The following is a 24,387-nucleotide window of genomic DNA, read 5'->3' on the forward strand; positions in this document are numbered from 1 at the left end:
GGTTTTTTCTGCATGTTTCAGTTAAACATTATTGGATTGAATCAAAAGTGAGTGATTTATTCCGGTGTGTCTGTTTAAGCAGCAGTTAAACCTTCACGCTTGGCCTCCTAATGTCTGTTGGTGTATGAGTTTTGGTCGAGTGGCTCAGTCGTGGTCCTGTGGTGCCAGCATTCTGCTCGCTGTCTGGTGTGACTAAACAAAGCCTGCCAGAGCTGAATATGACACACGTCTTTGTGTCAGGATGAAAACACCCTCCAGTAGTGTAGAGGTGAGGTTCCTAAAGTCAACATGAAACAAACAAAATTGTCCCTGTTTGTTTTCTTAATGCACACTCTTGACCAAGTACTGCCCTACATTTTTTTTCCTCATTAAATATCCGGTTGCACTCCCATATAGTCACAAATACCAAAGGAGAATGGGTTGCAAACATATCATATTTCATTAGTGATGTTTAATTTTTCAGTTTTTAAAAGCAAATTAGTCAGTGGGGACGGCCGGATCATGCTGAGGTTGCCTAGCAATGAGTCAGTCATGTGTTGCGCGTTCCCTCTCCGTAACACTAGTGAGAGTTGATGGGAGCGACTGTGTGTTTACCGTTGACAGCTGACATCAGATGGAGGGATGGTAAGATTGAGAGCGAAACCGTGAATGAATAGACAGACCTCCTGAGTGCTGCATGCCCGGATCGCTCACCAGCTGCTGTGGGACGTTCTCTTGGCGTCCCTGTAAGCAGATCAATCTGAAGAATCAGCCTTGATGGATTATTGAATAACATGACAAATTAATTGCACTCTACAGGCATATGATCTTTGCGTAATATTCTTTGTGAATATATTAACTCTGTTTTAAAATGTAAAGCACTGCCTATCTAAACCACATTTTTTGCTGATGGGAGTTTATCTGGGAATTTTAACAAAATATATCGTAAATTCACTTAATTTACAATACATGCAAGCACCCAGGAGCAGTCAATGACGTATCTGTCTGTAGATTCCCTACAAATGCCTCCTGACCCCGCCTCTGCTGCAATTTCATTGGTTGAATCAGTAAACTAGTCATTTTCCTTTCTGCCCTTAGAATAATTTTGAGTAAGTAAAACTCCCATCTGTGACATTTTTACTTCTGACATGAATACTGGTCCAAAAGGTAAAGAGAAGGCAATCCCAGAATGCACTGCGATGAGCTCATTTATATATATTAATATTTAGTTAGTTTATTCATTTATTTATTTCGTAATTTAGTTGTGTAGCTTAGTTATTTTAGCAATTGTTTTATTTATTTTGTTGTTTATTTAGTTATTTTGTTACTTACTTTAATTAGTTATTTAGTTGTTTTAATTTAGTTGGGTAGCCTAGTTATTTGTTTTTTTTTTTTGTTTATTTATTTAGACATGACATGCAGGAAAAAAACAGTAGGCTAAATCGCGTGCACGATTTACTAATTCGTTCCCTCGATTTACTAAAAGGTGCGCATGATTTATAAATCGAGGGAACGAATTAGTAAATTGTGCGCACAATTTAATTTTTTTTCTAGCATGTCATATGCGGGGCTCCGTAATTTAGTTAGTTATTTTGGTTATTTATTTTAGTAACTTTGTTATTTTGTTGTCCATTTAGTTAATTATTTACTTTATTTATTTATCTTGTTATTTAGTTTTAATGTAGTCGGTTAGCTTAGTTATTTTTTATTTATTTATTTTTTTGTTAGTTATTATGGTTATTTATTTTAGTCATTTCGTTATTTTATTGTACATTTAGTTATGCATTTTGTTATTTAGTTTAGTTTATAGTTATTTTATTTTAGTTTAGCTAGTAATTTTTGTTATTTGTTTTAGTCATTTAGTTGTCTTAGTTATTTTTAGTTTAGTTATTTTAGTCAATTAGTTCATTATTTAGTCATTTAGTTTATTTATTTAGTTAAGTTACTTCGAAATTTTTCCATATTCATTATTGGATTAAGCCGTATTGTTCAGTGCAATCCACTGACTCATTTTGCATTGGGACGTTTTCCTGCCAAACAAGTGGCCTTGTTGTAGTCAGCTGTGGTCAAGTTGGCCGACTAATGACCACGTTTCTGGTTGACCTGGCCTTGTTCAGTGTGTGGCTGCTGTTCAGTCCAGTCTTTTTCTACTTTTGAGGCTTTTACATGTATTTATACACATGCAGTCAGGTGTAAATGGCCTCCATATTTTAGATATCACTGTTGTGACCCTGATCATGACACTTAACCTCACATTACTCCAGTCTTAGTAAGCACTATATTAGCTGATTTGGGTTAAAGTTGTGTCCACCAATGCATACTTTTTCATACCTGACTCTCTATCGTGTTGAACATACAGTATGTGAAGTGGCCCACATGAGGCACGTTCCTCCGAGGGGCCCCTACATGACATCTGTTCTTAGGCATTCATCACTGTCCCAGAAGTGTTTTGCTTTCATCCACTAGGTCATTTTCATTATCCTATTTACACACTCCCCTGCCGCCCACTGAAAACCTCCAGAACACTCCTCTGAAACGTAAGCCTCGCTGTAACGCCCGTCATGACCAGATGGCCTTTGCATTTCAGAGTCACACCGTGTCCTAACTTGGCACGATGAGACAAAGCGATCCCATCTAAGCAACAGTACTTGTTGTTGTTAGATTGGTTTCTGTTTTACACATGTACACAGCGTTATATCAGACATATTCTGATGGGTGTAGCATATTTTTTTTCTTTCAGTATGGATAAAAAAAAAAAAATCTGCAGACTATAGACTGTCTTCTGTTTTGCTTTGGAGTGTCCGGCTATGTTTATACTAGAACATAGTTCTAACAGTATGCAATGATAAAAACAGTAGTACACTGCATTATTTCCACAGTTTTTGGGCCCTATAATATACCCGGCGCAATGCGACGCAAGGCGCAGCGCAAGTGTGTTTGCTAGTTTGCGTCCGGCGCCGTTCGCGTTTTCCCGTTCAGCGCCACGTCCTTAAATTAGTAAATGCATTTGCGCCAGTTAGTGCACCCATGGGCGTGCTGGTCTAAAAAAAGAGGTGTGTTCAGGCGCATTGCCGGCGCATTGCTATTTTAAGGAGCTGAAAATAGACTGCGCCATAGAACAACTCAAACCTGGTCTAAAGTCTAAAGTCAGTGGCGCAATATTTTTTTTGTTAGAGCGCGTTGGTAGAAACTGCGCCTCTCCACAGTGCGCGTTGACTTTGCTTATTACACACAGGGATACGCATCACACAAACATGCCAAATATTAAAAACAAAAGGATTACAGTGTAAAAGAATATTATTGTGTAGGCTACATAAATATAAAAATGTAATGATGAATAGTCATTGCGTGTATTAGAATTAGGCTACCTGTTTTCAATTTAGCCTATTACTACTTATAACGATGAACCCATTTCAAAAATGCGTCCCAGCGCACAGACCGTTTTTCCGTCATTAAAATAGCAAAAGTGGATTTGGACACGCCCTGAGTGCACCTGCGCCGTGTGCTTTACACTTTGCGTTTTGATCGTTAAAATAGGGCCCTTTGTGTGTAATTCAGTAGAGTAGGGCTGCACGATATATTGTTTTAGCAACGATATTGGAATGTGCGCATCCACGATAGTTACATCACAGGATGTGCGATGTCAAGTGTAGGGACTGTAGTTGATCCGTACGGACCAGGCGTGATTCAACTGCAAATTTTATCTTTAATCTTGATCATGCATTATCGTTTTAGGTCCTGTCAGTTTTAGGGATGGGCATTTTTCCAAAAAATTTTATTCGAATATTTGGGCCCGTAAATAAACAAATATTTGAATATTCGTTTATTTAAATGAGGTTAAACGAGAAGGACGTTATTTTTTTAAATCATCAAGGTTTTGTAACCAATTTTGAACAAGTTTGCTGTTAGGCAATATACACAACAAGCTTACGTTTCATTTAGTTTAAAGCATTAAACAATATATGCAAACAAAACAATATAAAGAACAAAAGCATTTAAGCTCAATCAGCGCGAACGGGAAAAACGCTAATAAAGCAGACAGCGCCAGTTATCATACAAAACATACATAATACACTGAAGTCAGCATATGGTTATCGTGACGTGTTCATATTGTTTCACATGTTCATGTTGAGAAAAACAACATCCACATGCTCGGTTGAGAAAACTACCTGCTCTGACGAAACAAAAGATTACGATAATATATAACGGTATGCTCAGCTAAGTTTCTAACAGTAGCACTGTGTGTTTTCTCTTCATAAATATGTCTCCCTTAACGAAATTTAAAGGAAGCGTTTGCCTTAAAATCATTTTGCTATTAGATGTTATCTTCTCGGCTCACTTATTGGGGTAATGTTACAGCTGCGCTTTTACCTTTCGTGAATGCAGTGATGGACAGCTGTCTTTCCTCATTCGACTGGTGTTTTGATTTCATGTGCTTTCTCATTATGGTGGTGATATTATGATAACTCGGATTCATTAATTCTTTTGATCAAAAGTAATTACATTTTGTAAGATCATTTTCATCCAATTAATTCCAAACTTCGCGAGGCCGACGACAACTGCATTTACGGCCAGAAAAGCAACATGGTAAAATTCGAATAGTATTTTTTTTTCAAATATTAATTACAGGTCGAATATTCGACTATTTGTGCACACCCCTAGTCAGTTTAAACTTTTAAGTGATTTTAAACCATTCAAGCGCAAGAAGACGTGAAAGAAAGCTCAAGCTGCACAGACAGCATGCGAACACTGAATTTAGTTTTCTATTTGTGTCTTGAGCGGACAAAATTATGTCAAAATGCCCATCTCTGCAAGTGTCCTTGTAAACACAGGCGCTTGTGGCTTACATGAGCGTAAACAATTAAGAAAGAAAACCGATGCGTATCATTATATTGGATCTGTACGTTAGCTCTTAAAGTGACAGCAGCCTAATAATCCTGCTGCTGTCTGTCATTAAAGAGGTCATGAACTGCGTTGTTTTATTGTTTTAGAATGTGTTTCTGGGTGCACTTATAATGTTATTATGATTTTACATCAGAAATTTTAATAATTTAGAAGTAAAAGGCATTTTTTCCTACCCTGATTTTAGCCTTCTTATTTGAACGCTCTGTTTTAAGGGGCGTGTCTGCTGTGAGACTTGAGTGTAAACGCCCACTGCTGTGATTGGCTGACATATTTGCATATGAAATAGCTAAGTATTACTTTCTTAAAAACTTTTAGCACGTTTTTACTATTACAGCTCTCAAGGTTAACTAATCGTGAAAAGCGCTGATTTATCGCATTATATTTATATCGTGGCATGAAAGGTTGCAGTGATGAACATGTAGTCGATCACAGACATGTTGTTGATCACATGAAAGCAGTGATCTCGTCAATTTCTGCACACTAACGAATGCTTTCATCATAACTAACAGTGCAAACACAATGTAACTAAGAGATTCAATGAATAAAACATGAGTTTTGGTGCGAGTCCAGAACTCAGTCACTGATAAACTCGCTCTGTTTGATTGACAGCTCCAGTGATTGTAAAGGGAGCGTTCTTTGATCGCTTTCTATATATAATGTATTCGCAGTTTAAATTATACAACACATAGACATATTCTCCAATATCGTGTAGCCCTACGCTAAATATTGCCTAATATTATCTTTTCATTGCCGATGCACAGAAATACCCATTCAAGTTTGTTTACTTTTTTGATTAAGTGTTGTTGAACCATTTTTAATTAGTTTTTTGACCAATTTTTAAAAAAAATTTTTTTATTATTATATATTTTTATTTAGTCAAACTGATTATCTGTCAGCCTCAAGTTTAATTGAGTTATCTCAGAAATAAATAGTTGTTTATATTTGTAAAAATGTCCTTTCGGCAGTGCAAGGACATCAAATAATGTGTCAAGAAGCAAAAAAATGATCTTGCTTTGATCTCGTCACACTGGAAAGAGACGTCAAACACATTGCATTGTGGGAATTCTGTGTGCTCTGTCATATAGTGCATATTTTGCAAACTCAGAATTACTCACTGCAGAAGCTACAGAAGTAGTGCATCCACACACACACTCTCAGCTCTCTGTGTGTGGCATCTGCAGTGCCCATTCACGTATCATAAAAGCCTCACTTTCATGTGAATTATGCCGAGCTCCTCCAGGTCCTGCTGTTCAAGTGGGCATGAGTGCCTGGACGGTGTGTGTGTGTGGGTCTGTTGTGCCAGTTACTTCAGTGGAGGCCTTCTGGACTCCATCTTTTTCCCAAACATCCCTCAAATTGAAACTAAGACGGCATGTTGTCCTCAACCTCCTCCACCCCGCGCAGCAGATCAAAGTGATCCCTCTGAAAGGAAGCCCGGACTTACTTGAATTTGGCGTAATTAAGCTCCGCCATTTCCTTCCACTCAAATGGTCCTTTATTAGATTCTTTCTTCCTTGCACTGATGCTGAGGAGGAACGGGGGAGGGCGTGAGGCTGAACATGAATGTACTGATGTAGACGAGTGACCGGATTATTCCACACACACACTGAACGTCATTGTGAGGAGTGGAAGTAAAACCAGCTGTGAGCGCACTGCACTGCTGAACACAGACCGTAACCAGCCAACCATCAACAAACACACTCGACAGCAGCACAACACACTGATGCCAGAGCAGCCGCAGCACTGCTGAGTGATATTCACATCCTCCGTTACAGTTCCAGAACCATTGAGAACCAGCGCTTCATCTGACCTTCTCTCTGTCTGCCACTGTCGGTCTGTTCTCTATCTATCTATCTATCTATCTATCTATCTATCTATCTATCTATCTATCTATCTATCTATCTATCTATCTATCTATCTATCTATCTATCTATCTATCTATCTATCTATCTATCTATCTATCTATCTATCTATCGGTTGATTGATCATTCATTTGTTCACTCATTCCATCGTTCTGTCTTTCTATCATTCGTTTTATTATTCTGTCCTTCTGCATTTCTATCATTCATTCCATCGTTCTGTCTTTCTGTCGTTCGTTTTATTATTCTATCGTTCTGTCTTTCTGTCATTCTTTTATTCTATCGTTCTGTCTTTCTATCGTGCATTCCATCATTCTGTTTTACTGTCATTCATTCCATCGTTCTGTCTTTCTGTTGTTCGTTTTATTATTCTATGGTTCTGTCTTTCTATCATTTATTCCGTCGTTCTGTCTTTCTATCGTTCGTGTTATTCTATCGTTCTGCCTTTCTATCGTTCTTTCCATCGTTCTGTTTTACTGTCATTCATTCCATCGTTCTGTCTTTCTGTCGTTCGTTTTATTATTCTATCGTTCTGCTTTTCTATCATTCGTTTTATTATTCTGTTGTTCTCTTTCTATCTTTCATTCCATCGTTCTGCCTTTCTATCATTCGTTTTATTATTCTATGGTTCTGTCTTTCTATCATTCATTCCGTCGTTCTGTCTTTCTATCGTTCGTGTTATTCTATCGTTCTGCCTTTCTATCGTTCATTCCATCGTTCTGTTTTACTGTCATTCATTCCATCGTTCTGTCTTTCTGTTGTTCGTTTTATTATTCTGTTGTTCTCTTTCTATCATTCATTCCATTGTTGTCTTTCTACCGTTCGTTTTATTCTATTGTTTTGCCTTTCTATTGTTCATTCAATCGTTCTGTTTTACTGTCATTCATTACATCGTTCTGCCTTTCTGTCATTCGTTTTATTATTCTATCGTTCTACCTTTCTATCGTTCATTCCATCGTTCTGTTTCACTGTCATTCATTCCATCGTTCTGCCTTTCTATCGTTCATTTTATTCTGTCGTTCTACCTTTCTATCTTTCATTCTATCGTTCTGTTTTACTGTCATTCATTACATCGTTCTGCCTTTCTGTCGTTCGTTTTATTATTCTATCGTTCTACCTTTCTATCGTTCATTCCATCGTTCTGTTTTACTGTCATTCATTCCATCGTTCTGCCTTTCTATCGTTCATTTTATTATTCTGTCGTTCTACCTTTCTATCGTTCATTCAATCGTTCTGTTTTACTGTCATTCATTCCATCGTTCTGTCTTTCTATCGTTCGTTTTATTCTATTGTTTTGCCTTTCTATTGTTCATTCTATCGTTCTGTTTTACTGTCATTCATTACATCGTTCTGCCTTTCTGTCGTTCGTTTTATTATTCTATCGTTCTACCTTTCTATCGTTCATTCCATCGTTCTGTTTTACTGTCATTCATTCCATCGTTCTGTCTTTCTGTCGTTCATTTTATTGTTCTATCGTTCTGTCTTTCTGTCCATTCCATCGTTCTGTCTTTCTGTCATTCATTTTATTATTCTGTCTGTGGTAAGATGGTCGATACCGTGGCTGACTGACCGCAAAAGAAATGGCAAAACTCCAGAAAAAGTCCATGGAAAGTTCTTTATTTTCAGGATCCAAAGATTCAAGTGTCTATACACAGCAAAAGCCAAGGCAACATGTCCAATGGATTGGGCAAAATAACACAGGGGAGAAAAAAAACAACAAACAAAAAAAAAAACAAATAATAAAAAAAAACTACTTTGAGTACAACTCAAGACATAACAAGAAAACAAAAAAAACGAAACGGTTGGCTACAGACCCAACATACACCAGTTCTCTTGTTCAAGCATTTCCACTCGTCTTTTATTCTCCTGGCCCCCTCCCTTAGTATTCAAACGGACCAATCCCAACACTCCATTTGTTAATCAGGACATTTCACACTTCACATAGACTTTCAACATCACAAGTCACATCCAAGAGAAAGTTTTCCTTTAACCAAAGGCTTCTCTCCATAATAATTCATCGATGTATACATGTAAAAGACATTTTAATCCACATATCCTTGATTGACTAACTCCTCCCCTTCAGGTTGCCATAAAACTGGTTTCCTGTTCGTGGGCCACTCCTTTTTGGGCTTTCCAGGAACCTGTAAGACACAGAAATGAAACGCATACATTAATATTCACACATTTCTTGATTTCACCACCTTATTGAGTGTTCCACATTACCAGCAGTCACCATGGAATGTGCACCTTCCATGTTACTGCTTCTAAGTAAAAACAAACAAAATAAAGATCTTAACAAACATGTCTAAGGTGTTTTCATTTTAACCATGTGTGCTACATCACACTGTCCTTCTGTCTTTCTATCGTTCATTCCATCGTTCTGTTTTACTGTCATACATTCCATCGTTCTGTTTTTTGTTTTATTGTTCTATATTTTTTTCTATTGTTCATTTTATTTTTCTATCACTCTCTTTCTATAGTTCATTCCATCATTCTGTCTTTCTATCGTTTGTTTTATTGTTCTGTATTTGTCATTCTGTCATTCTATCATTCTGTCTTTCTATGATTCTGTATTCTATCGTACATTCTATGGTTCTGTCATTCTATCTGTCTGTTATTCTCTTCGTCTGTTATTGTCTATCATTCTATCTATAGTTCTATAATTCTATCATTCTGTCTGTTTGTTTGATCTATTGTTCTCTGTCTGTGCTCTGTCTCTGTTTGTGCAGTCGTTTTATGTTGTTTGTTCTGTCTGTCGTTTTCTCTCTTTCTATTAATGCCTGTCATTCTCTCTTCATATATATGTCTGTCATGTTCACTGGCTGTCTGTCATTCTGTATCCATCCATCCATCCATCCATCCATCCATCCATCCTAAAAACATGAAAGTGGAAGTTGAGCATTTTCTTGTGGTGATTTTGGAGCTAATGCCGCCGTTAATCCATCAATAATCTGTAAACGCTCATATATCAAACACATTTTATTGTCCTGGTCAATACAGAAGTCTGTCAGTTAAAAAACAAACAAACACTACAAAAGGCAGCTGCAAAGTACTAAATTAAACTACGCCTCAGGTGAACAGTTAATAATGAATTAAAGCACCCCAGAAGTTTGAAGAGTATTCCAGAAGAAGGTAATGTTCAGCAGTCGCATTTCTCTCTCTGAGCATATGAATCATAGTGTGATGTCTAGAACGCTTCTGTTTGTTCCAGATGTTGGTGGTCGCCTACAGATTTGATGTTGAAAATATGCAGATGTTTCGGGCTGGATGATTAAATGTAAAGTTTCCATGCAGAATGTTTATCTGTCAGGTAAATCTTTTGCACGGTCCGACTGCAGAGCTAAACAGATTCCTCCAGTGTCCGTCTCAGCGCCAAAAACATCTCTCGGCATCTAGAAGGTCACGTATTGAACCGTGGCGGAACAATGGAGCTTTTTTTAGTCTTTGTGTCGTTCTTCTTTATTTCCCAGTAAAGTTGAATGTCACAGTCTAGCGCCCCCCTCACCGCCCCTTTACATATGATAATGAGGCCGTTGTGTGCGGGTTGGGAGGGCGCAGATTACCAGGGCAGCTGTGAACATTTTAGCTAACTCTGCCTCAGTGCCTGCCAGCCCTTTCTCCTCAACTTTCACCTCCGTCTTTCCTCGTTCTCGTTGTCTTTATATTAGAAGGACAGGGTTCCAGCCAGTTGTTTTGGATCATTTCAAGATGTTTCTTTCCAGAATGATGCATTTGATGGCCTGTACTCAAGCAGTGGATGTAGGAACCGGTGTGGATTGAATGTCAAGTGGATTTAGGAGGTGTATTTTGGGTACGTTAAATGATTCTCAAATTAACTAATTTTGTTTGCTGCTGTTGAACTTGTCTGGATTGGAGTCAAAAACAGCACTAAAAGATTGAATTATTGAGAAGCATTCAGATATTTGTGGAATAATTAAATGGGGTTTACAAAGTTTAAGAGTCGTTCACTGAGAGGGATTTTTTTTAATGGATTAATTAGTCTCTGTGTTGGTGCTAGTAGGCGTTTCTCGACTAGTGCTTTAGGTGGTGGATCTGTATCCCCATTGGTAGTTGTCACATTGTGTCACTGCTTACTTGAAAGTTGAACTCAATGAAATTCTCTGGCCACTTAGTTGCAAATTACTGTCATTGTGAATGCTTCACTATATGTAATGTGTATGTTGGAACTGAATTACTGAGTTTTCAGACTTGTCTAGTTGATCAAGGTCTCGGACTAGTTAGCTATAGCAATCAGCTGATCTTAAATGCTCAAGATTGAAGTAAATGTCCCTTGCAACACACTGTAAAAAGTATTTTTTGAAGTTGTACATGAAGATTATTAGAGTACATTTTACGTTTTCTAAATTTCATTTTTAATTTATTGTTACTTGCTGTTTCTTTGAAATATTTTGCACTTAGAACCGGCAAGTAAATATTTCAAATTATTACAAAGTAAATTTTACATCAAGTTTTTTCAGTGTAGGTAATATGTAGGAAATATTTTACAATCATATTTTAGCAAACAGAACCCATTATAATCAGTGATGCTGTCTACACCGGATGCAGCGCGACACAACAAATTCCCGACAGTAAACTGATGCCCCAATCTATTTCTGACGTATTTCAAGCGCTTGTGCTACTTCTGACACGCAGAACAAATGGATTTGCACCGGTCGCTTTCGCTGTAAACACGCTGAAACACTAACTATGAGCAATATAATGATGCTTGACTTGGCAAGATTTTTTAGTTTTTGTGAAGGTGTTTCAAAGCTTTTGCTCTCAGTTGACATTATTTGACTGTGCTGTGACTAAGTGCACTTCCTCTGACCTGAGCTGTTGTAGGTGAGAAAACACAAGTGAAAAACGCACTTCCCACCATGACCTCTGCGCTTTAACAGATTCACATTAACACTCTCACAGCTCTGATGGGGTCTGTCCTCTTTGATAGGTCAGTGCCTCTCCAAACCCTGTGCGTGCAGCAAGTTTTTCAGATGTCCATATTTTTCTGGCACACATACTTTTTTAAAGAATGAAGCACAAATCCCTTTTTTTCTGTGTGGAATCTGTTGACTTGGTATTCAATTAATTATAGTGAACTATTTTAATTAATTTTATTTTAAATTATTTGTATTTATTTTTCAATTGAACCTGTTGTCTGCTCAACGTGACTTAAACGTTGCTTTAAAAAATGTTGGGTAACACTTTACTTGAAGGGGTGTGCATAAGACTGACATGACACCTTCATAATCATGACATGACACGTGTCATAAATATGAAGGAGGTTTTATGCATGTTTTGTCATTAAGTGTCATTCGCTCAATGATGTCATTTTTAATGCAAAGATGACATTGTTTGAGATGTCTTTGTTACGACAACTTGACATAAACCAACACATCATAACCTGTCAGTGTCTTTGTCATTACAACTTGACATTAGCAAAACATCATAACCCGTCATAAACATGACATAGCAGATTAATTATCAAACTTAAAAAACCACTTAGCTTTATGGGTTAACATTACATTACATTATTTTGGTAACACTTCAGTATAGGGAACACATATATAAACCATTAACTATGACTTTTACCTCAATAAACTCTTAATTTACTGCTTATTATAGTTAATTGTTAGGTTTAGGTATGGATTAAGAATGTAGAATAAGGTCATGCAGAATAAGGCATTAATATGTGCTTTATAAGTACTAATAAATAGCCAATATTTTAGCCATATGAATGCTTATAGTAATAAGCAACTAGTTAAAAGACCCTAAAATAAATTGTTACCATTATTTTATAACAGTGTCATCTTTTTTACGAAATTTGAAATTGTCTATTATCTGACCTTCTGTTGGAGGAAACTTAAAAAAAAAAAAAAACATGAAATGAAAAATAGTCATGACGCTGTTATAAAATTATTTGTCAGAGTATTGTCACTTAATGACATTTTAATGACAAGTTCAATTTGTACCACTGTACTTGAGCTGAAGATACATATTCATGACACTATTATAATGGCCTCATGTCAAAACCAACCACATGACAGTTTAATGCAATGTTAACCCATAAAGCTAAATGATGTCAAGTTGTCATAACTTGGACATCTCAAACAATGTCATCTTTGCATTAAAAATGACATAATTGAGCGAATGACACTTAATGACAGTTGTCATAAACATTCATAAAACCTCTTTCATATTCATGACACGTGTCATGTCATGATTATGAAGGTGTCATGTCAGTCTTATGCACACCCCTTCAAGTAAAGTGTTACCAAATGTTGGTAACAGTGTTGTGAAAAATGGCTAAACTCATAAAATAGATGTAAAATAAACCATGTAATATTTAGTCTGAGCTCTTACATTTGACAATTTTCTGATGGATAAGCACCTCGCTTCTCTGAACCTTTGCTGAAGAAGAGAAAAATGGACTTCTGTACCCTATTTCGAGTAAAGTGCTTTCTCGCTGCATGACAGGTTGCCATTATAGGGAAGGCAGGCGGTGGGTTTGTGCGTCTAGTAATGGCTGACGTGCGGTGCTGGTGGTGGTATATTGTTGTGGCCTGCTGAGGCACATCGTCTCTGCCAGCCGCGCTGTATGAGAGCTTTTCCAACGCTGCCACAACAGATGGTTGATTTGGAAGAGGCCCACCAAGGAGCTTGAGCCATCAGATGTCTCCTTTAGAGTGGCCAAGAACAAACATGAGTGAGCTTCTCTAGTCAAGACGCTATACGGGTTTGTTGAAGCGTTCCACCAGCTGTACAAGATCAAAGTCAAGGGTACGATTGAGAACCGACCCAGTCACGACTTTGATATTGTTTTCTTTCCATGGGTGCTTCTGAAATATATATATGGTTTTGAAATAATTTTTGTGTTTTTGGAAGCAGTTTCAGCCCACAACCGAAATGGGATCCAGATTAAACCTCAGAGCTAGAGAAATGTCATTCAGACTTGTGCATCTTAGACAAGTATTGCACATTTTCATGATCAATATTTATACAGAACTTTTTTGTAAGGGTATTGTTTTAGTTTTACAATGTCAGCAGTGCATAAACTAGAGCACCTGAATACCTTAACATATTTACTCCAAGATTCATGTTTGCAGCAGGGTTATTACTGAGGATTAAAAGCATCGTATTTAGATAGATTTTAAACATTATTCACTCTCTTTCTGACTTTGCTCATCATTATGTCGAATGCAGAAGCCTTAGGTGGTCTAATGCATCAAGGGGTCAAAAGTCAGTTCTTGCTCTTTGTCTTGGTATCTTCCTGTTTCAAGGAAAGGCACAATAGAGACATAATTTACTCTGTTAGAATATGCAAAGTGAATGAACTCTAGCCTATTGACAGTGCATCTTCCTCTTCACTTCCCAATGGATGTGCCACTTGTTTAATTTGCAGTAAACAGCACTTCCTTGGATCAGATCACTGCTTAGGGATGTGTTTTTTTTCTCTCACAAATTTATATGGATTTCTGTATAATCTGTATTATTAATGTATAGTCATATTGAATATGGTTTTCCTTCTTTTTTGTCCTGTTTTTTGACTGCTTCTATTTAAGAGTGCTGCATGAAGTGTTTCTCTAGTATACGGCCTGTGCTGTGAAATGTGGTTCCTCCAGCAACAAGTGTCCTGGAAGGATCATCATATACATCAGGAAAAAGTGCCGTGTCTTCAGGGACGAGTGTTTTAATATGGGCTACTGGCCAGCAATTTCATTTGGGCCATGGATAGATGGCTCTGCTAACAGCCCATTTCTATTTTCTGGAGAAGGAAGGCATCTGGGGATTTCAGAGGGGACCGTTCCAGCTGCTCGGGGGCAAGGGCAAACACTTGACATGTACACGGAGGATGAAGGATACTTTGGCTCTAAAACTTTGTTTTTCGAGTAACAGAAGTTAAACGCTTCTAGATGCACAAGCTTGTTTTTACACATTGTTGTGTTTGGAAATCTGTCAGAAATTGTGTCATTGCCACTAATGTGCACATTAGTTTAAATTATTGTCTTCTACATTTTTTTTTCTAGCAATGGTTGGAGCAACAGTTGTCTTGTTCAGCAGGTTATTTAAACTGTTGACATGTTTATATCTAGTTACTTAAGTTACGTTGGCTATGATACTAATGCTGTCCTATAGAGGGGGCCACAGGATAAGACATCTTTTATGTCTACTCTTTTACTCTCCATTTTCATCAGTTAAAATGACAAATAAATGCATCCTTTGAGAGCACTCCATATTTTTTTATTTGTTTATACCACCTGGATACTCAATAATGATTAGCTGAATGCACATTTTAAACTGTTTATTTTACAGATAAGTTAAGTTCTAAACGTATGCGATGCTGCAATGAAGCATGTTCTATGCAATTGTGTTGATAAAACAAAGATACATTTCTAGTTTCAAAATTATTTGTTCTTCAGATATTCCTCTTTAAAATAAATAAAGTATTAGCTGTATGAAAGTGACCCACATTTGGTTTTTGACCACTGAAAAATTGTATAATTTACTCTTAGAGCCATATTGAGATCCTGATATCTCTGGTATTGAACCATATTGGGCCTTAAAAATATGGATACCAAAAGAAAAGTTTGTTCAGAACCAGAACCTAAAAGCATATTAAGATATCTTTAATATTCCTTAAGTTACAGACATGCAAACTTTATGCAAAAAAACAGCTTTTGAACTGTCACCGTTGGCATTTAATGCAACAAACTTTGTTAAAGTCAACAGGTTTTCTAACAGACCTTCCAATTTCTGTGTAAAGATAATATAATGATGCTGCCATCTTTTTAAAGTCATTTTTACCCCCCTGTAATTGTGCTTCAAATTTCAGGTGTCTCAGTAAATATACATATGTGACATTTAATATGTCAGCTTTCATCACTAACTTTCTTCAGAAAAAATATGAACAAAATCAAAACTTTGAGCTAGGAAAGTTTCTGAAATTTGGTTGATTTAACAAGGAATGACCTTACAGAGATGATTCCTTAAATGCCATTAACTACACAAGACTGAATTTCGAATTACACAATAGTCCTTACTATTTCTGCATTATAAATATATAACAGAAATAGTATGCGATTCTGAATTCAGCTATAGTGTTAATTGAACAGCATTGCAGCCTTTGTAAAAGCACAGGGAGCTTCTCTTTATAAATCAATAATTAAAGATCAATGGGGACTTGAGAAAATGCAAATACTCACTTGAATTTTGACTCCAGTTTTCTTCTTTAGACTTTAGATAGTTCATGCCGTTGCCATCAGCCGATTTCTGCAAGAGAAGTGTGTGCCATGTCAGCTGTAAACTTGCATTTTTTTCCGTCAATATATCATCCATCATCATGTAGTCAGTAGACCCAACAAAAGCTGGATCTTTTAAAATGCACACTGCATTTTCTCCATGCTTGTGGATGTCAAAATACACCAGATGCTTTTCTCTTTCAGTGACTGAATTTGGTACATTTGCTCATTTTCTTATTTCTAATTAGGACACATTATCAGCATCTCTTTGCTTGTCTAATCTGGTCGTTCTCTCGCACAAAATGCAAATTCTCTCTGCATCTCTTTCAGCCACCAACTGTTGATCACCAAAGGGTGTGATTCCCCTACAAAAACTCACTATTAAATTCCCAGCGGTAGCTCGTGGCAGGCCTCAAAGAGCCCGGCTGACGGAGGGACGGTCTTATTACAGAGGAGGTTATAGACTCGTAACGTCCAGAGCGGCACGCTGGTGCTAATTTGAGTGCCAGCTTGTGGTGGACGCCTCCCCGTCGAGAAGCCTGAGTTATGAGCCGCAGATAAAAAGGAAGGGTGTGTTTCAGGGGGCCATTTGGATCTGTGTTCAGGATAGCCCGACTTGGCCCTCGACCCAAACAAACACGCACCGTTAAGAATAGCTCCGTCAGTAGGATGAGAATGAGTTCCAAGAACCTTATAATGAACTCTTAAATATAAAAGCAACACATTAACTGGCCTAACAGTTTAATTGCTTGAATTTTCTTGAGAAGGTTTGGCCCGTTTTCAACTCGCCATTAATCTGCTCCTTCAAGGCTGCGAACTGCTCTGTTGAAGCAGAAATACGAGTGTTTATGAAACCAGAGATGCCAGTGTCTGGTTACCGTTACCGGCCTTTTTTTTTGGACGGCGAGTGAGGAATTTAATAATCGCCATCCGTATCACCTCAAGGTTAAAACAACGGCGCTTGAAGTTTGATTGAAACCAGAAAAGTCCTGAGCGAGGTGTAAATTGCTTGTGTGTTGTTTTGTATTCTCAGATAATAGACTGTGATCTCTTTATTTAACCTGAATAAGGACAAAAATAAACATTGTTGGTTGAATGACGTACATGTGAGTTGAGTTTGAAGAGGGAGGCCTCCCTGAATCGTTTCATTAACTCATTTTCGCATTCAGCCATTTATTATTTATGAAAGCCGTTTAGTGTTTTTTCATGCCGTAAGGTGTCTGGTTGTGGAGAGTGTTATTCAAACACAACTGACTGGTTCTTGCCAACCACTTGTTATCACAAGCATTGCTATTATGAGCTACTATTGTGCAAATGCTATGCATTAAACTTTGCCACATAACTTATCCAGCACTGTTTGCTCTATCGACATGAATGATTGTTGGAGAGACATTGCTATAGCTTACAATTTTTGCTTTCTCTGGTGGATTATAATACAGGCAGTAAATCCCACACACTGGCAGTGTGAAGTGTCTGGTTTCACGAAACTATTTAAAGGTGCCGTAGTCTTTTTAAAAGATGTAATATAAGTCTAAGGTGTCCCCTGAATGTGTGTGTGAAGTTTCAGCTCAAAATACCCCATAGATTTTTTTTTAATTAATTTTTTAAACTGCCTATTTTGGGGCATCATTAAATATGCACCGATTTAGGCTGCGGCCCCTTTAAATCTCACGCTCCCCGCCCACGGAGCTCGCGCTTGCCTTAAACAGTGCATAAACAAAGTTCACACAGCTAATATAACCCTCAAAATGGATCTTTACAAAATGTTCGTCATGCAACATGTCTAATCGCGTAAGTATGGTATTTATTTGGATGTTTACATTTGATTCTGAATGAGTTTGATGGTGCTCCGTGGCTAACGGCTAACATTACACACTGTTGGAGAGATTTATAAAGAATGAAGTTGTGTTTATGAATTATAAAGACTGCAAGTTTTAAAAAATGAAAATAGCGACGGCTCTTGTCTCCATGAATACATTAAGAAACGATGGTAACTTTAACCTCATTTAACAGTACATTAGCAACATGCTAATGAAACATTTAGAAAGACAATTTACAAATATCACTAAAAATATCATGTTATCATGGATCATGTCAGTTATTATTGCTCCATCTGCCATTTTTCGCTGTTGTTCTTGCTTGCTTACCTAGTCTGATGATTCAGCTGTGCACAGATCCAGATGTTAATACTGGCTGCCCTTGTGTAATGCCTTCAACATGGGCTGGCATATGCAAATATTGGGGGCGTTCATATTAATGATCCCGACTGTTACGTAACAGTCTGTGTTATGTTGAGATTCGCCTGTTCTTCGGAGGTCTTTTAAACAAATGAGATTTACATAAGAAGGAGGAAACAATGGAGTTTGAGACTTACTGTATGTCATTTCCATGTACTGAACTCTTGTTATTCAACTATGCCAAGATAAATGAAATTTTTAATTCTAGGGCACCTTTAAGCTCAGATTCAGCATGGTGAGTGCCGCTGTATGAGACATATCATAAATTATAGGAAAGTTGCTGACCGCTAAAACAAACTTTTCCTACATCTTGCCTCCATAGTAGTTTCATAGTTACTGATCACGTGCACTCCACTGATTTCACTCGTATTGGTTGAGTGCTCCAAATGATCGGCTACCGATCGCTATCGGCCAATAATCGCTTTGGGAAGTTTGATTAGCGGTCTCTATTAAAGCCGATCTCGTAAACCGATATCATGCTGACGCCGCATAAAGACGCACACCTGTTGTGAGAGGATCAGCATGATCTCTGTTCGGCGTGGGTAAAATTATTATAATGAAGTACAATTCATATTTCTGTATTTTTGTTGCCACTGGTTGTTTTTTATGTCTGCGGGTTGAAGTGACCCCAAAAAGCATGACCCTTGGAATGTGAATTTTACCAGGGGAACCCTGCCAAAAACGTGAATTTTACCCCCTGGAAAGCGATTTATTTATTTATTTATTTTTTATTTGGGACCCCCCTTAAACCCGATTGGGCTAGTTTTGAATAGCAATTGGGCAGTTTTGTTGTGAAAACCTGGCAATGTTGGCGCTCATGCACGACTCGAAGCGCACACACATACGGCCGCCTCACAAACAGCTTGCGAGTAGCAAATTGTGCTTAAATGAACAAACACACATAAATGTATGTACAAAATTACCGTCTTGATGAGTTTGCACATAAACACAGTTTTGTCTCAAGTCAACAGTTGTGTAACATGGATCCATTGGATCCATGCAGCTTTTAAAGTGACAGCAGCCTAATAATCTGGCTGCTGTCTTTGATTTTTTTTATTCTATCTTTTGTTGTCTGATTGACATTAATGATGCTCGCTGCTCTTGACTAACTTTTGTAACTAAGTGTAATTGACCTTTTTCCGTAAGTTGAATACAGAAGGTGGTGTTCATTTGTTCTTATTTTATTACTGACTGTTTACTTGTCTTTTTTGTGAATTCAATTCAGAGATTGAAATAAGGCTTGTGTTGTGTGTAAAAACAAAAATGCACTGCCTGATCAAACATTTAGGTGAGATAATTATATATTTTTTGAAAAATGTCTAAAAGTGGCCCCTACCCCCTCAAAAAAACAAAAAACAAAACAAAACAAAAAAAAAACAACCCAAAAGAGTCACCTAAGGGGGGGATTTCCCCCTTTTTCAAAAATTAAATTCACGCCCTGAATGAATGTCTGTAACAATCCTGATTGGAGCATCCCTATAAATAATTCTATATGATAAAAAGAAGGATTCAAAAAGATCTGTTTTGTGATCTTTATTCCTGTAATCAGCGATCGCTGATTGGCTCCAAATATCCTGATCGGAGCACCCGTAGTTGCCACTCCTGAAAGTTGCTCTTCATTTGCATTAAGTTAAGCATATCTCATCTTTGTCACATTGCATCCTGTCGCCAACAGTCCCTGTCGCTTGTGTTACTGGAAATTGCTTTTTTATTGAAACAAATGTTGCTGCATTTCGCTGGTATTGTGAACGGGCTTCAGAGTTTGGTGGGTTTAATCCTAGGTTAGGTTTGCACTCATCCTAATCAGCATAACACTAAACCACAGTGCCTAAACTCTCTCCCAGCATCCTGACTTTGCAGCACAGCTCTCCTGTCAGAGCGGGTTTGGATGACGAGGAGGTTTGAAATGACCCCTGCGCTCAAGAGATTCACAGGATTCAGCTGTTTCTGCCCTGCATATCCAAGGTCTTGTATTGCATTAAAAAGTACAATCCACCAAAAAAATCCACTTTTTGTGCAATTTTTAAATATTTAGCTATGAGTGCAAACCTTCCACAAACCTTTATAATAGTACTAGGGATGCTATCGGCCACCATATCGGTATCGGCCGATATATGTTCATTTTTATTGTTTTCGTTATCGGCCCGATAAGAAAATTTGGCCAATATATAAAAGCCTATAAATAATGGATGATTTCCTTCAGCTGAGACACTTCAGATGCGCACTGTGTTTTTGAATTGCTTGAAATATGATTGAAATCCTAGTTAAGTGCAACATACAGCATAAGTCTGTCATATAAGATACATAATATTATAATGAGAACATTATAATTATGTGCTTGGGACATGGCTTTTAATGGTGAGACATTTGTTTTGTAACCAGGCTCTCAAAAAGTATAAATTGTTTATAGGTTATCGGCTTTCAAATATAAAGAATTATCGGTTATCGGTATCGGCCAAAATGTTCATATTGGTGCATCCCTAAATAGTACACAAGTATATCCAAAGCAAATAAAATCTCAAAATCTTTGCCAAAAAAACCCCAAAAAAAAATCATGCCGCTGATGACACGATGTCTACAATGAGATTTATTATAAATAAGTTTAATTAAAAAAATTAAAAAGTAAAAATAAATAGCTTTAAATGTGCATTAAATGATGGCAAATGTGGACATGCTGTGAACATTGTCAAACGATGTTCTTGTAATATTTTCCCCAGAGTCCAGCGATCACGTCTAACGCTGACAGTGCCATATAATTTTAAAGAAGACTGACAGCACCGGGTTCTCCTGGTGACGGCACATTAATACTCCCGCAGCCTCTAATCAGGCCACCGTGTCAAAAGATTATTTTAAGACCTGGCGAAACGGCTCCGCTGCGCACGAAAGACACCAAAACGGCCCAGCCAGCGACAGAAAATGAGTTCATTGCTATAATTAGTCTCGCAGCCACCACCCCCACTCCCCAATTTCATTTCTTTGGCCTTGGAGGTTGACCAAAGATAATGACTGCTGAGTTTTTCTCGTTAAAAACCTCTGTATGTGTGTGTGTGTGTCAGACCTCCCATTATCAGATTTCCTTCACACACAGAAGGCCCAGTCACAAAACAAACCCTGTGCAGGTCAGAGGTCATAGGGATGATATATATTTTTGCTGACCACCACCAAGTTGTGCTGCAATCAGGGGCCCCTGTAGAGAAAGACACGATGGAGAACATTTATCATTGTCTGTGTTCTAGATGGACTTCATAGGTTCAGAGACCACCATGATGTGTAGTTTATGTGTGTGGCAGATGTTTACACTTTCCAGAACCTTTCGTCTCTCTGTTCCTCTGTGGTGGAGCGAGTCTCCAACATCCATCTGATCTGCTGAAGATGGAAACTGGTAAAGATGCCACTTGTCTGTAGTTGTTGACCATTATATTGCCATTGCTGACAATTATTGGACAATATTTGTCTTTTTTTCTTTTTTAATTATCAGCTTTAGGCCGATAAGTGTCGGAAGTGTCAGCATCGGCCATAAAAAAAATCATATCGGTCGACCACTATCCTCTTCTCTTGTACATTTTTACTAGTAATATTTCGGTACCACATCGGTTATTGACCAGTATTAGATTTTTTTTAATATAAATTGTCTCTATTGGTCATTATTGGATATATATTTATCTGACAGTATTACATTTTAATTGTACATGATCTTTTTCCTTTTTTTTTTTTCATTTGCATCTTAGAAAACACTAATAATTTAATAGCAGTTAAATGTAATATTTAGCAAACCTCAAGATGAATTTTTTCATACTATACATTAATAATGGCTCAATTCAGTTGTAGCAAAAAACTATTGATTTTAGTTTTTAATGTTTTATTTTTAATGTACTTTTGTCTTTTATTGTAACTTTATTCAGTTATTCATTCATTCATCTATCCATTCATTTTTGTAGAATATTAAAATATAATTATTTTTATGTTGGCTATTAAAATAATTGACAGCTTACTGTAATTGGGCAGAATTTAATTTTATCGTGCAGAATATCACTGCATCCCTAGTTTTTGATTTTTCTCTAGTTTATGCAATTTTCTTACTAGGTTAATCTTGAAACTTTGCAATATTAGATCTTGTGTGATGAATTTCTTGTGATTTTCTTCATTTTAGGTTTCTTTGGACATTAAAATCTGCTTAATGATTAAAACTGCTGTAGGAGAACGTGTTTTAACATTGAGGCCTTCACAAAAAGCCTTTGGAAATGATTGCCGGGGTTTTGCATGTGATGAACTGGTCCTTTAAGGCATCATTTGGATTCAGATGTTTAGATTTGTAAGGAGCTTTTGGAGAAGGATCTTTCAGTTGGAATTCAACTGAGTCTCGTTACATTGAAGGAGACACTTTTAGTCACAGTTCAGTAGTCCTTGAGTGTTTTGTGTATGGGGTTTTTCCTCAGTTACCCTGCTGTGTGTATCTTAATGATTGTGTCGACGTGAAAAGGGATTACGTAATGGGAGCCCCTCTGTTTTGTCCTTGCTCATCCTTTCAGAAAAGCCTGTCTCATTTAATGAAGTTATTTCAGGAAGCACTTTTGCTGCTGCTGCATTTCAATGTGAAAACAGTTAGTTAGGTTACAGCACTGGGATCCAAAATCCTGCTCGCTTGAATTGTTGTGAAGGACAGTCCAAGGGGACGCAGTCTGTAAGAAAAGTCGATGCAAGTGAACTAATGCAGTCAGAAAATGACATGAAGCTAGCTGTTCTCATTTCAGTCGCATAGAAATCCCACCATAGTAATTCTTCAAAGTACTTTATGATCCCGTGGTTTTTCTTAATGATGAGCCCAGGATGCTATTAAGATTTGCAAAATGGTTTTCTGTAGGTCGGTGATGGGCTTTTGTTCAAACAATATTTTGACATTTTTATCTATTCTGCCTCAATCAATCATGTAATTTATTTGGATTCATCCTCATTTCTGGGCTTTTCTTGGCAAATATTGTGATTCATGCAATTATTCAGTCGATTAATCTACATGCAATTTGATTTTGATCAATTCACAGTAATAAAAATAACCATTTGAAGACGCTCTTTTATCCAAAAACTACAACCAGGGCATCAATCTCCCTTCCAGATTCAGTGTTCTCAATCCTAGTTGCATTTACACCAACTGTGAATTTGGGTCAACCTCAAAATTTGCTTGTTGCTAATCAAAATGCCTTTTGCAATAATGCTAATATCATCATAATAAAATTACAACATGCAGCACTGGCCTATATATTATTTAATGTATGTATATTTGTAACCACTATATTTAGTTTTTTTTATTGTTTTTCCTCCTCAAACAACAGCATATACATTTCATCTATCTTGATGTGTCAACAAATTCCCCCTCCAGATGTCGTTTGTCCTGCAAATATGAATGTTTCTCAGTTGTGTTGTGCTGTACATGAGAAACTGAACCGTGGAATAGGTCGGACACAGTGAAGATGGGATGTACTGTCCCTTGTTCCTGTTTTTTTTTTTTAGGCCTAGTGAAAATAGAATGAAGATTAGTGGTTCTGTTCAGAAAAAAAGGTCATACCGTTTATGTTGTAGGTCAAGCTATATATAATATATAATATATAATGGATTTTTTTTTTGTGTGTGTGCTGATAGCAATGTCAGGTCATGTAACATGATTCTATATAGCACATTATATCAGGATGCATGAATGTGGCATTCGCACGAAATTCATGAACATGAAAAACCCATTAAGGTCATCAGTGGCACCTTCCCAACCCACAAATGATAGCCGAGTTCAGTTCAAATGCTTGGAAAGTCCCCATTGGAAACCTTTAAGTAACCTTTTAAGCAATGCATATATATAGGTTTTCACAATAATGTTAATTAAAAATGAGCCCTTGTCTAGCTATCCCAATGCTTCAAATAGCAATTAAACATCTAAAAGTATCTTTATTTGTACGATTTCTTAGAGGAGTACCTTTCCTTTGTCCATGAAGAATGTCGTATTTCTCTGTTCACTTCTGGACATCTGGTGCATCCCTCAGCACAAGTTTGGTATCATTGTAAAGCGCAGAATTCCAACTTTGTGAATATTCACAATCCTGATATACACATCTACACAGAATTACAGTATTTCAAAAACTCTGTTATCTGTTATGTATTAAGTAATCATTTGGTTAACAGTTGGGG

At 37.2% G+C, this 24,387-nt stretch overlaps 1 protein-coding gene across 6 annotated transcripts in view; it reads left to right on the forward strand.

Moving 5' to 3' along the window:
* LOC137020307 (signal induced proliferation associated 1 like 2) overlaps positions 1–24,387 on the forward strand; it is a 178,399-nt gene that overhangs the window by 43,515 nt on the left and 110,497 nt on the right. Inside the window, exon 1 of one of the 6 annotated variants that reach the window (XM_067385631.1) lies at positions 10,496–10,554. The exons of the other annotated variants lie outside the window; for them this stretch is intronic. The gene's annotated coding sequence lies outside the window, so the exon portion shown is untranslated. Of the gene's footprint in view, positions 1–10,495; positions 10,555–24,387 lie in introns of those variants that run through there. 6 annotated transcript variants of the gene reach the window in all.

The sequence above is a fragment of the Chanodichthys erythropterus genome, chromosome 5 (genome assembly GCF_024489055.1).
Source record: "Chanodichthys erythropterus isolate Z2021 chromosome 5, ASM2448905v1, whole genome shotgun sequence".
Lineage (NCBI taxonomy): Eukaryota > Metazoa > Chordata > Actinopteri > Cypriniformes > Xenocyprididae > Chanodichthys > Chanodichthys erythropterus.